Raw genomic sequence first — 14090 nt, 5'->3', positions numbered from 1 at the left:
ACCGACTGGGCGGTCACGCGGCTACTTCGAGGAAAAAAAAGAAAGAAATGTAAAACAAAGAAAGATAAAACGTGTTGGGGCTTAACAAAAGAAGGCAAGTGTCCGCCAATTGAGGGCGTATGCACCCCTCTGGCCGCATATGTGTCGCCCCATGCGACTCCGATAGATGGCCCAACGAGGAGGCATAGGTTGCCACTGCCTAAATTGGCCCCACATGTTGACACATGAGCTTGTAAATCCAGATGAGGTTCCAGTATGTGGACTGCTTGGAAAGGCTTTTTTACACGAATGAATAAATAGAACTAATGCACAGAGGAAATTCCACACAATGGCTAAGATAAAAGGAAAAAACATTAAACATGAATACAAAGGATACACATGCAAAAATGTCACTGTTGTAGCATCTCTGAGCAGAAGACATTAAGGAAGGCATAGAAGCCCACAAAAATGACAGCGTCAGAGTTAAGAAGAGTCCCAAGAAAGAAATTGCAACCCCAAGAATAGCGATTACCAACACCACTGCAATAATAGGATAAATTCAGATGACAAGCGAAATCATAAAAGAGCACGAATGAGTGCAAATACAACGCGAGTGTGAATAAAAAGTCTCTAATAATATGGTTTACCTAAAATGCAGCGATCAGCAAAAGCGCAACAACAATAATAGGATGAATACACATGGGAGAAGAGCGTCACTGAATTAGACGGCGTTTAACCACAAGTAGAACTTCAATACCTCGACTAGAGATTAAACTGTTAAGCATAGAAGAATGCATTATAAAAAATCAGAATCGCAGATTTAAGGATCACCCGTTTGGTTTCAAAATATTTCCCAAGAAAAAACAAAACAAAAACCAAAAGCAACAAAATCATCGCAGGAAGATTGAGCGTCAAATATAGGATAGTTTGCCAGCGGTCTCATTAATGCCAGCAGACAAAGCGTAACACTTAAATATTGAGCATTATTCACAGGCTTCCCAGTCGTAATGTGTCGGGAAGCCAGATTGCAGAATGGTGGCCTTGAAGCCACCATTCTGATGATGAGCAGAGTCGGCTTCGAAAAGTTGGGTTAAAATAAAATTTTTTGGTTGGAGATGTGCAGTTTATTCCAAGTCTTCAAACCCAACCAGGCAGGCAAATCTAATTATTGAGTTTTCATGCTTCCAAATGGTTGGCGTTTTATGGTTACGTGTCTTGAAAGAAAGAGATCTGGCTGTGATCGTATGTGTGGTCTTTGGTAATTTATTCTCAATCGGAAAGGACTTTCAGTTTTCCCAATGTACTGCACACGGCACACACCGCATTCGAGAACGTAGACAACGTTGCTGGTGTCACAGTTGAAGTGTCCTGGAATTTTGAAAGAGAAAGATGGTGGTTTCTACGAACTTCGGTCACCGCACTGATCATCGGACAGAGCGTACAGCTCGGTCTCTTTTTAGGGTTGCACCCTGAGACTTCAATGTTCTCTAGTTTCGAGCAGTTTACAGCATCTTTGATATTTCTTGACTTCCGTTATACGACAAGGGGTGGCTCAGGATGTAGGCGCTTCATTTTGTCACTCTGAAGGAAAATGATACCTTTTGAGAATTGCATAAACATTCGCTGCTAATGGCCAGTAGGTTAATATCATATTAGTTGGGAGGTTTGTCCTCGCAGGCTTGGTGGTATTTATGACTTTACGGCGGTCTTGTGCTGCACCTTCTTTAAGGGCAACGGGGACGATGGGTTTCGGGAAGCGCTCTCAGACCAAAATCCTCGCGGAGTGCTTCACAGCTTGATGCGAGGTCCTCTTCACGGGAGCAGATGCAATAATACTTTAACGCCTGGCTGCATGGCATTCCTTTTTTGCAACGGTGTAAGGGGCTATTCTCAAAATGCAAGTATTGGGCTTGTCTTTGGGCTTATTAGAAACTGAGGTGACAAGCTGGTTTTTCCAGATCTGAAGTTTGACGTCCACAAAGTTGACCATGCGGATTGAGTAGGAGTTGAAAGAAGGGTTGCTCTTGTGAGCATTATTGATGTTAGAAAAGAATTTGTGTAGCTCTTCTTCACCATTACAACGTATCAAAAATATGTCATCTATAAGCCTCCTATAAAAAAGAGGCCGCAAGAGGCAGCTCTCTAAAAATTCCGTTTCGAGAATGCCCATTATTATATTGGAATTATTAGGACCTACTTTAGTTGCCATTGATATACCTCTAATTTGAAAATAGTGCTCGCCATCAAACTGAAAGTTTTAATTCTCTAGCACCAACTGCAGCAGCATTTCAGGAGTCGAGTCATCGATTAGTTTTTCAATTTGGAATTTCTCTAAACGTTACAGGGTAGCTGAAACGGTTTTCAAATTGCATGAAACGCTGTGGTTGGGAAGAAGGGACATTGAAAATCATGTGTGTAAATTTTTTCTTGATTATGTTCGCAAAATGAACCGCAATCGCTTGTTAAAAATCCGCCGCCGACACGCCCTCTTCGCTTCCGGAAGCGCCGAATGGGGGGACGGAACTGGCGGAAGTGACGCCATTCAGGGGTAGTCTGCTGGCCGTCCTGCTTGGCTTGCTGCTTTTCGGCCCGCGCTGTGGTGAACGACGGCTCCATAATTTGCAAAACGCAGTTCTCAAGCCAGCTGAAGCAACGCGCCACGCAGCAAAACAGTCGGTGCTTGCCGGAGATCCCCGCAGATGCCGTCACGACGATCCCGGCCATTAGCGGCGTTCGCTCGGCGCCCTGAGACGCTGGTGCCCGTTTTCTTCCAAAAAACAACTTTTTGAGTTTATTTCCGCCCTTTTCGAATGCGATATTCTTTTTCAGCGAACTAAAAGCTATAAAATGCTGCGTGGAACTCAATTTTTTCGAAAAGTGCTTCAGCTTCCCTTTAACGACTCCCCTTATCCCATCCGAGTGGGGTATGTTGGCGCATTACAACACGCAATCAACGCTAACGATTATGCTGTTTTCTGGAATGAACAGATCACTTATATCAGAAAGAAAATGTCTTGTCTTTTTGACAAACGAGGGAAAAGTTAGTGGCATTTCTCCAATTAGGCTGTCGACAGAACTGAAATTTTTTTTATGCAGTGGTCCCTATTCCAGAAATAATTGGTCGTCCCTTATTATTTTCTTGATGCATTTTTCGCAGAAGGTCGAAAGCTCTGGGGAGGGATGACAACAGAAGAAAAGACGGCGATTTTATCAGTTTTTTGTTCTCCTTTACGAAGTCTTCGAGAGTGTATTGGACGACGTGTTTTAAATGCGAGGTTTGGTCAGAAGCAACATGTTTCCAGAAAGATTCTTTGCTTAACTGCCGTGGTGCCTCATTTTTGTAGTCTTAGGTATTCACCACCATAATTGCACCATCCTTGTCTGCGGGATTTATAACTATGTCGTAATATGTGGCGAGTATAATAAAGCAATTTCTTCTTTGTGCGAAAGATTTATTCTGCATTATGAGCGCCTTTTATATACCGACATGACGCCATTGCGCACAACCTTTATGAAGAGATCGAGACATTTATCCCGCTGTCGACGAGGAATCCAGTGCATAATCGATCGAAAAAAATTGTCCAGCGTCTCTGTACTCAGATTTGTTATCACAGTACTCTCGAAGCCTTTTCCGGCAACAAAATTATCCCAGTCTTTATAAGAGTGGAGCTTATTTAGGTTTCCGCTAGGGGGCAAAAGCTCAGGCGTTTCGATAAGGCGCTTTCCTCTTCGTTGGAGAGGATCGTTTCCGAAAGATTAACTATAAAATCTCTCCCGCATTTTCGCTTACCAACATAAGCACGTTAACTGTTACCCGAATATTACGGTGCGTGTATTATTTCTGGACTCTCTGAAGGAATACTAATACCATCAAGGCGGAAATTGTTTTATTTTTTGGCAAATAATAGGTTTCTTTTTTCTGCTTCGAGGCACTTAAAAGTGCGCATCTCGTGGTCCTTCATATAGCTAGATTCAATCAATTCCATTTCTTGTTTCAGCAAGCTATCAAGGCAAGGTTCATCATGCTCTAATACAACATTCAAAAGCCCAATAGGCGCATCTCTCAAACTATCCTGCCATTTTGCTACTCTGTCCGGGTGATAGTTCTGACACGGCTGGTTCCACATAAATCTGTAAGCCCTTTGGTGCAACACTGTGTCTCTTATATGATGTTAAAGTACTAACATGATGGCATACTTTATTCTTTTCTCAATTATGTTGGGACCTGTTAAAAAGTTTTTTAAAGTTCAGATATCGAGGGTTAACCTGGGAGCACAAAATTGCGTCATGGTGAAGCACCCTGGCGGCCAGCTTCGGAGGCGGGATTTCCGCAGTCGCTCATCTGAGCATAGTCTTGCTAGCTGGTTCGCACGAAGAGTGGTCCAGCTACTTTTCCTGGCTCTGTGCCGAGTCCCGTAGGATGTGTTCCAGGTGGCCTGTCATAAGAGCGACGACCTCAAAACTGGGGTGAGGGCCGACCGCAGAAACAGCCCAACCAGCTGGGATCCATTTGAGCCCATGCTTAACGTAGAACACACCCCTCGTCCGCCACCCGTGTTGCGCAGAAGGTCGTTAAACCTGCACACCTCTCGGTAGCACCGCTCCACGAAGCGCCGGTTCCGACCGCCTGTGCGATGATTTGCATCTCGAGGGAACACCAATGTTGCATAAATTTTGCTCACATCCGGCAGCTTCTCCCTAATCGCGCTGAGGAGCGGACGGTTCTGCTCGGGCGTGTATTTTTTTTTTCTGCTGCTTCGAAACGCTCGTGGTGCTGATATGCAGAACTACTGTTGTCGCAGGGTCAAGGGAGACCTCCAGCAGGTGAATATCGTCTTCAACAGTGCCTCTATTTTGAGAAATAAAGGCGACAGTCCCGTTCCGCCCACGATGGAAGTGATTGTGAAGATGCTCAATTTGGAAATCGCCGATTTCTAATGTAGTTGTTGTGTTGTTTGGGATCTCAGGGATATTATCCTCACTTTACTTTATCAGGTGCCATGATAACAATATAAAGGACATCAAATTCTTCAAGGCCAGTTATTAAAATTATAGTAAGTTAGAAAAGTCACATTGAAAAACTTAACGAATGTATTCAACGTTTCAACCAGGGAGTGGCCTTTGTCAAGAGTGATAATACAGTGGATGGGCGCATCTTTTTATAGCATGGGACTTGGCACACACGGGGCCTAGGAAGAAATTAAATAAAAAAAAAAGGGAGGGGGGGGAGAGCGGAACACAGGAGAGACAGCGACGCCATGATGGGGAAGAAAAGAGGCCGCGTCCCGTACACACCGACTGGGCAGTCACGCGGCTACTTCCACGCAAAAAAAGAAAGAAATCTAAAAACAAAGAAAGAAATAAGGTAGTGGGGGCCTAACAAAAGAAGGGAAGTGTGCGCTAATTGTGTTCGTCTGCACCCCTCTGTCCGCGTATGCATGGCCCCATGCGATTCCGAAAGATGGCGCAACGAGAATACACAGGTTGCCACTGCCTAAAGTGGTTTCAAATGGTGACACTTGAACCTATACAAGCTGCTGAGTTTCACATACGAGGACCATATGAAAGGTTTTTCACAGGAATGCAAAAATGAAAGAATGCACAGAAGATACTTCACCGCAATCGCCAAGAGAAAGAAAAAACATTAGACACGAATACACAGGATACACACACAAATATGTCTCTGGTGTAGCATGTCTGAGCGGAATACACACGGGAAAGCATAAAAGCCCAGAAAAGGCAGCGCCAGAGCGTTAGAGAGTGTCCCAAGAAAGGAATTGCATCCTAGGGAACAGTGCTTGCCAACAGCATAGGAATAATCTGATAAATGCTGGTGACAAGCGAAATCATAATAGGGCACAAATTATTTAATACAATAGTGTGAATAAAGTCTCTTAAATACAAAGTTTTACCCAAAATGCAGCGATCAGCAAAAAAGAAGGCAGCCACCGTCTGGAAGACGAAGTAACCAGTGTTAGCTTTATAGGCCATGCGTAAAACGGAAGTCCTCCCACATCCAGCAGGAACAGTGAAGACTGAGCGCTTCGGAAAAGTAACATAACTTTTGCGCCTAGCGGAGCGATCGACGCCTAGCGCCCTCTATCAGAGAAATTACGATGCGCGACTACCATTTTTTGACTTACACCCCTTGAAGATACGTCCCAAAGGGAATTTGTTTCGTTTGTGGCATAGACTTTCTTACTATTAACTAGAGGGAAAGCTGGCGGCGCTTCACCTGAATCTCCATGTGGGCGCAAAGCACCATGGGGCGATGAGGCACTTGGTGCGGGACAGTACGTTTTTCTTTAGAAATACAGAGTGCGTTACTAAGATGTACCGCTTCGTATCCACGGTGCGCTCTGCGCGCAGACGACTTCGGCGTAAAAGTAGTGTGCAAAAGCCATAAAAGCAAAAACGCAACAGCACACGACGCCACTAAATTCTTTTTGTTTTCCGAAATGCTGTAGAAAAACCTTTTAAAATGTTGAAGCGACAACATTTAAAAAAAAACATACTTCTATTTAAAAGTGCGCCTGTTAAGCACGAAATATTTGCTTTTGTGGTCTGCATTGCTTGGCCAATAGGAGAGCAAGCCATTGCTTCTTATGAGCAAATTAGCATTTACATGCTTTTCTGCTCACTTGTTACGATTTATAGGCAGGATATTGAATGGTAGGACATTCTTAATTATCGAACAACGTTTGTTTGCTCATTATTTTTGGCCAAAAATTGTAGTTCTGCAGTCGGTAGCTCTCCGCCCCATGATGCTTAGAGCGCCCATGGTGGCGGCACAGGTGGCCCCGAGGATGCTCCATGCAAACTCCCATAGGCAGGCGGGTCCCCAGCTTTCCCTCTAATTAATAGTAAGAATCTATGGTTTCTGGGGCAAAGGTGGGCTTAGAATTCAGCTTGCGGTGCGACATGGTAACGCTTCAATTAGTTATTGTAAGTACACAATGTTCAGCTATCATTTATTTGTAGTTTTCTTCCTATACCACAACTCAGAGTTTTATTTGCCTACCAAATTGAGCGCACAACTGTCCACCGGTGGGTGCCTTTCGTTATCGGAGTATATATAACGGAACAAATGTATACATTGTAGATGGCGCTATAAGTCTCAGTGCGAGATGTGCTGCTGTCAAGTTACTGCCACAGATGGCGCGGTGATCTCATGGTGATAGCTAGCCCACGAAATCTCGAAATGTGATGAGTAGTTGCTCCCACAGATGGTGCTGTGATCTTCGGGTGGTAGCAGACCCCACGAAATCACGTAACGTGACGAGTAACTGCTAACGTTCTTAAAACGCTGCGATACTAATAGGATGAATACACGTGAGTGACGAGTGTCACAGAACTGGATGGCGTTTAAGCACAAGTAGAATTACAATACATCGACTAGAGAGATTAAACTGTTAAGCATTGATAAATGCGTTATAACAAGTCACAATCGTAGATTTAAAGAACACCAGTTTGGTTGTAAAATAGTTCCCAAGAAAAAAAACTAAACACAGAGCAAAAGCATCGCAGGAAGATTTAGCAGAAAATGTAGGACAGTTTGCCAGCGCTCTTATTAATTCCAGCATACAAAGTGTTCAACTTAAATATTACGTATGAATTGGTGGTATTTATGATTTTACGGTAGTCAGGTGCTTCAGCTTTTTTACGGCATCGTCGACGATGGGCTTCAGGAAGCGCTTTCGGACAAAATCCTCGCGGATTGCCTCACAGCATGAAGCGAAGTCCTCTTCACGGGAGCAGATTCATTAAATTCTTAGCGCCTGGCTGCATGGCATTCTTTTTTTGCAATGATGTAAGGGGCTACTCTCAAAATGCAAGTATTGGGGCTTGTCTGTGGGATCCCTAGAAACTGAGGTGACAAGGTGGTTTTTCGAGATCGGAAGTTTGACGTCCACAAAGCTAACCATGGGGATTGAGTAGGAGAGGGATGACGAGATGCTGTTGTGAGCATAATTGAAGTTTGTGAAGAATTTGAGTAGCCCTTCTTCACCCTGGCATTATATCGGAAGTATATCATCTATAAACCTCCTAGAAAAAAGAGGCCTCAATAGGCAGCTCTCAAGAAAATTCGTTTCTAGAATGCCCATAAACATATTGGCATTGTTTAGGCCTATATTAGGGCCCATTGATGTGCCACTAATTTGCACATAATGGTCGCCACCAAGGTCAAAACTATTCATTTCAAGCACCGAATTCCGCAAAATTTCAAGAGTGGTGCCATCGATTAGCTTTCCAACATGGGAATATCTGTAAACGCTAAAGACATTTCTGATCTCATCCGAGTGGGGTATGTTGGTGTATTACAACACGCAATCGAGGGTAATCATTACGCTGTTTTATGGAATGAGCCGATCAATTAAGTGAGAAAGAAAACGCGTTGTATCTTGAAGAAACGAGGGAAAAGTTGGTAACATTTCTTCAATAAATCTGTCGACAAAACTGAATTTTTTCTAAAGTAGTTCCTATTCCAGAAATCATTGGTCGTCCCGTATTATTTCATTCATGCATTTTTGGCAGAAGGTCGAAGGACCCAGCGGAGAGGTGGCAACGGAAGCAAAGACTTAGCGATTTTATCAGTAATTTTGTTCTCTTTACGAAGTTCGCTAGAGGGGTTTGGACCACGTGTTTTAAATGCGAGGTTAGGTCACAAGCAACATGTTTGTAGAAAGATTCGTTCCCTAACTGCCACTGTGCCTCATTCTTGTAGTCTTAGGTATTACCCGCGTCAATTGCACCACCCTTGTATGCAGGCATTATAATCATGGCAGAACGTGTGGCGTTTGATATAAAATCCATTTCTTCTTTGTGCGAAAGATTGTTTGTGCGAAAGGCAGTAGAGCGCCCTTACATTCCGACATGATGTTGTTGTGCACAGCCTTTATGCAGAGATCGACACATTTATCCCGCTGTGTAGGAGTAATCCAGTTTATAGTCGTTGGAAAATACGGCCCACGTCTCTGTTCACAGTACTCTTGAAGCCTTAGGCGACGGCAAAATTATGCAATCTTTATAAAATTGGAGGTCGATAACGTTTCCGCTGGCGAGGCAAAAGCTCGGGCCTTTCAATTAGACATTTTGCTCTTCGCTAGAGAGGATTGCATCCGAAAGATTGCCCATAAAATACTCCCGCATCTTTGCTTACTAACGTAAGCACGTTCAGTGTCAGCCGAATATTAGGGTATGTTGATTATTTCTGGATTTTCGGAAGGAATACTAATACCGTCATGGCGGAGATTGTTTTGTTTTTTGGCAAATAATAGGTTACTTTTTTGTGCTTCCAAGCATTTCTTAGTACGCATCTCGTGGTTCGTAAGATAACTACATTCAATCAATTCTTTTTTTCTGACTCAGCAAGCTATGAAGGCGAGATTCATCATGCCGTATTACAACATCCAAAAGCTGCATAGACGCATCTCTGAAAATATTGTGCCATTTCGCTGCTCGATCTGGGTGATAGTTCAAACACGGCTGGTTTCGCATAAATCTGTAAGCCCTTTGGTCCAACAGTGTGTCTGTTATACTGTGATGATTCAATTTTATTCATTGTTAAACAGGTAACAAACGTGCAATAAAGCAGGAGCTAAAGGCGTAGCCTGACAACGGCTCCTGCCCTATCGAGCAGTAACGGCAGAAAAGGTGCGATTTCAAAAAAAAACTTGCAAGCATATACCATAAATTTTGTACAAACAGCAATACGATGAAAGTGAACAGAAAATAAAGCTGTGGTAACACTAACAAGCATATAAAGTAAAGTACATCAAATATACATAGCACACGTTTAAACAGAAAGTTATTGTATTTCAACAAAGCAACATCAGGGGAGATTATAAAGTTTGTAATTTATTATTTCACTCTCCACCAGGAATTTTCTGAGTGACTTCTTTGAAATACGAGCCCTGAAATCTATTCTGTTTCCTAAGTTATTTCAAAATAAAGGAACTTGTTGGTTCAAGTGTTGCGTGCCGTAGTTAATTGGTACGTATGCGCATTGTTCTAAGTGTTTCTTTTCGTGAGCAGTATCGACTTCGTGTCTTAGGCTCGGCGTTATCATATAGCTTATTATTTGTTATGTATTGTGCGCGCCTGTAATAGTATATCTGTCTAGGTTTAAGGATTTCAAGTTTTATGATGAGCGGTTTAGTTGGTAAATTTCATGTCTACTCCTGAAGCTTTCAAGTATTCCTAAAATATTTTCGGTACTGTGGTTGACCGGGCATGATTTTTTGACTTGTAGTACCCCATACTAGGCTGCAATATAATAGTCGGAAAAAAAATAAAGTATAGTACAATATTTTCTTCAACCAGAGAGGTATAAAGTTAGTTAACCTACAAAGGCACCCATCAAACGCACTTAATTCTGACTTAGCTTGTCCACATGTGTGTTTCAATATAGATCAGTCTAAAACCACATGCACAAAAACTTTCTGTGTCGCTATTTGTTCTATTTTAATATTTTTAAATTATATAGTAGTGGCTGTTTCAACAGGTTTATTAACTGGTGGCCAAACCTTACTCTTTGCTCAATAATTTTGCGACCTTTTAAAAAGTTCTTTAAAGTTCGGATTTGGAGTATACACCTGGCAGCACACAATGGCGACAATTTGAAGCACCCTCGTGGGCAACGTCCGAGAATGACCTGCTATGGAGTTCGTAGCTGCACTTCGCTTTTGGCGGCGGAGGATGCGGCAGGTCCGAAGTCGGACATCTGTACGTGGTCCTCCCCGCTGGTTCGCACGAAGCGTGGCCCAACCACTCTGCCTGGTTCCCTGCCGAGTCCCGTAGGCTGATGTGTTGCAGGTGGCCTGCCATTAGGGCGACGCCCTCAAAGCTGGGGTCAAGGCCGACCGTAGGAACAACCCAGCCAATTGGGGTCTATTTCAGCTCATGGTTAATATGGTTAATATAGAGCACAACCCTCGTCCGCCAGCAGTATTGCGCGGAAGGTCGTTAAATCTGCATGCCCCTCGGTTGCACCGTTCCACGAAACGCCGGATCCGACCGCCCGTGCGAAGACTTGGAGCTCGAGGGAGAACCAAAGTTGCGTAAATTTTGCTCACGTTCGGCCGCTTCTCCCTGTTTGTGCTGATGAGCTGCCGGTACCGCTCGAACTTGTTTTCCTCAGCGTGTATCGAAACGTTGCTGGTGCCGGCATGCAGAACGACTGTTGTCGCAGAGCGAGGGACGAAGTCCAACAGGTGCACAGCGTCTTCAAGAGTGGCTCCATTTTGAGATATAAAGACGGGAATCCCGTTCCGCCCAGAATGGAAGTGATTGTAATGTTGCTCAATTTCGGGAATCTCCGATTTATATTGTAGTTGTTGTGGCTCTTGTGAACTTCCAGAATATGCTCCTCGCCGTGACTTTATCAGGTGCCATGATAACAATATAAGGCAGATCCAATTCATCAAAAATAGAGTAAGTTTGGAAGTAAAATTGAAAAACTTAACGAATTTCTTCAACGGTTCAACCAGGGATTGGTCTTTGTCAAGTATGATAATACAGTGGATAAACGCATGTTTTATAGCATGGGACTTAGCAAACAGTGGGTGTTAAAAAGAAACTAAGGAAGGAAAAAAGTGGGGGAGAGCGGAACACAGGAGAGACAACTACGCCATGATAGGAAAGCAAAGGAGCCGCGTCCCGTACACACCAACTGTGTGGTCACGCGGCTACTTTGATGTAAATAGGAAGAAAAATAGAAATAACGAAAGAAAAAGCGTGGTGGGGGCTTAACAAAAGAAGGCAAGTGTCCGCCAAATGTGGGCGTCTGCACCCCTCTGTCCACGTATGTGTGGCCACATGCGACTCCGAAAGATGGCCCAACGAGGAGACGCAGGTTGCCACTGCCTAAAGTGGCTCCACATGGTGACACACGAGCCTCTAAAACCAGATGAGGTTCCCATACGAGGACCACATGGAAAGGCTTTTTTACAGGAATGCAAAAATGGAACTAATGCACAGAGAAAATTTCACCGCAATAGCCAAGTGAAAGAAAAAAAACATTAGACACGAATACACAGCATACACACACAAATATGTCACTGTTGTAGCATCTCTGAGCAGACTACATGCCGGAAAGCATAGAAGCCCATAAAGAGACCGCGCCAGAGTGCTAGAATAAGTCCGAAGAAAGGAATTGCATCCAGGGATCATTGCTTAACAACAGCACAGCAATAATAGGATAAATTCAGATTACAAGCCAAATCACAAAATGGCACAAAAGAATGCAAATACAACACGAGTGTAAATAAAAATCTCCTCAATGACAAGTTTTACCCAAAATGCAGCAATCAGCAAAAACGCAACAATTATAAGAGGGTGAATACACAAGGGAGACGCGCGCCACAGAAATCTACGGCGTTTCACCACAAGCAAAATTTGAATTCCTCGAATTGATATTAGACTGCTAAGGATAGCAAAATGCGTTATAAAAAGTCACAATCGTCGATTTAAGGAACGCTCGTTTGGTTAAAAATAGTTTCAAAGAAAAAACAAAATAAAAAATTGAACACACAGGTGGTCGAAATTATTCCGGAGCCCTCCACTACGGCACCTCATTCTTCCTTTCTTCTTTCACTCCCTCCTTATCCCTTCCCTTACGGCGCGGTTCAGGTGTCCAACGATATATGAGACAGATACTGCGCCATTTCGTTTCCCCAAAAAACCAATTATTAACCAATTATTAACAAAAGCATCGCAGGAAGATTTAGCGGCAATTGTAGGACAGTTTGCCAGCGCTCTCATTAATGCCAGCAGACAAAGTATTAAAATGAAATATTACGTATGATGCACAGACTTCCGTCTCGTAATGTGTCTGGAAGCCAGATTGCAGAACGGTGGCCTTGAAGCTACCAAATGAATGACGTTTTTTGGTTGCGTGTCTTGAAAGAAGCAGATCTGGCAGTTATCGTATGTGTGCTCTGTGGTTATTTATTCTCAATCGGAAAGGGGTTTCAGTTAGCCCAATTTACTGCGCACGGCACAATTAGCATTCGAGAAGGTTGACAACGTTGCTTATGTGGCAGTTGAAGTGTACTCGAATTCTGAATGAGAAAGACGACGTTGTTGTACGAACTTCTGTGACCGCACTGATCTCCGGACAGAGCTTACAGCGCGGTTTATTGCAAGGGTTGCAACCTGATACTTCACCGTTGTCTAGCTTCGAGGAAATTACAGCATCATTGATATTTCTAGCCCTCCGATATACGACACGGGGTGGTTCGGGAAGTATGAGCTTCATTTTGTCACTCTGGAGGAGAATGTTTTGTTGCTTTTTGAGAATAACATTAACATTCGGTGCTGACACTGAGTAGGTTAATATCAGACAATTTGGGACGATTGTCTGCGCAGGCTTGATGGTATTTATGATTTTATAGGGTTCTAGTGCTGCAGCTTTTTATTTAGGGCATCGTCGACGATGGGCTTCAATACGCGCTGTTGAACCAAATCCTTGCGGAGTGTCTCCGAGCTTGAAGTTAATTCCTCTTCACGGGAGGAGATGCGTTTAAAGCTTAGAGCCTGGCTGCATGACATTGCCACGGACCTGGCTCGAGCTACCTGCGCGGTAAGCCGTGACGAGGACGAAGTGGTCGCGTTCGCGTGAGGCGCGCTCGAGCTGGCTCTGTTCTGGGCGATTAAAAACCTCGGCCGTTCTGCGGTCCCCCTCTACGTCTACGACTGTTCTCCGTCTGGCCTGTGACATCTGGTGGAGGTCGCTTGGGTATTCTCGGCTGATGCTCCATCCTTCCTCGAAGAGCCGAATCAGAAGCCCGGTGCCTCTTGTGCGAACCCCCGTCCATCGTGTCAGCCGCAGGCTCCGCGGCTTGTCTCCAGAATTCGGACTCCAGCCTCAAGAGAGCGCACCCATGGCTACGACCACGGCAGCCAGGTCAGACAGCGCTCCGTTCATACCTGCTTCTTTTGTGAGCCTGCAAAATCCCCGGATCCCGAAGCCCTTTCACGGCGGATACTCGGAGGACGCCCAAGACTGGCTTGATCAGTTCGAGCGCGTTGCGCGTTTCAACGCCTGGGACGAGAGTGCTAAGATCCGGAACGTTTACTTCAGCTTAGAAGACGCCGCTCGGATCTGGTAC

Source organism: Amblyomma americanum, chromosome 8 (genome assembly GCF_052857255.1).
Source record: "Amblyomma americanum isolate KBUSLIRL-KWMA chromosome 8, ASM5285725v1, whole genome shotgun sequence".
Classification (NCBI taxonomy): Eukaryota; Metazoa; Arthropoda; class Arachnida; order Ixodida; family Ixodidae; genus Amblyomma; species Amblyomma americanum.
The sequence above is the reverse complement of the archived record's forward strand: the minus strand, read 5'-3'. Positions refer to the sequence as shown.